The sequence below is a fragment of the Nannospalax galili genome, unplaced genomic scaffold (genome assembly GCF_000622305.1).
Source record: "Nannospalax galili isolate Female #2095 unplaced genomic scaffold, S.galili_v1.0 scaffold210, whole genome shotgun sequence".
Taxonomy (NCBI): Eukaryota; Metazoa; Chordata; class Mammalia; order Rodentia; family Spalacidae; genus Nannospalax; species Nannospalax galili.
In genome coordinates this window covers 2,107,971-2,108,470 of record NW_008329365.1, presented here as the reverse complement: position 1 = coordinate 2,108,470, position 500 = coordinate 2,107,971, and positions in this window count along the sequence as shown.

Sequence of the window (500 nt, the reverse complement as noted above, 5' to 3'; positions counted from 1 at the left end):
TTCCTGGGCCCTGCTCCCAGGCCAGTCCAACCCCCAAATTACTGAGGCCAAAATCTTTCCTGGAGGGATCCAGACCTTAGGAGAAAGCCTGAGAGCATCTGCTCCTCATCTGACTTGGGCTTCTGTGGGAATTCCTGAAGAAAAAAGCAATTTGGCCACTCCAAAGTAAAATCAAAAGAGAGAACCTGAAGCCTAGACCAACCAGCTTTTCATGCCCAACAAGTAAACCACAAAGGCACATAAATTTTACAAAAAGAAGCAGACCTAAACTCAACAAAGGAAGGCTTGAGTCTCACACAAGGATGAGAAAATGCTAAAGAAATCCACAGAGAAAAAATAATAATATGAAAAATCAAAATAATATATCCCCACAAAGTACCAACAGTCCTCTAGAGGAGTACAATGAGAATCCCCTAGAGATAACACAGGACATGGAACTCAAAAGAACAATTATGAACATGATAAAAATTCAGTGAATTTAAAGAACACATAAACAAGAA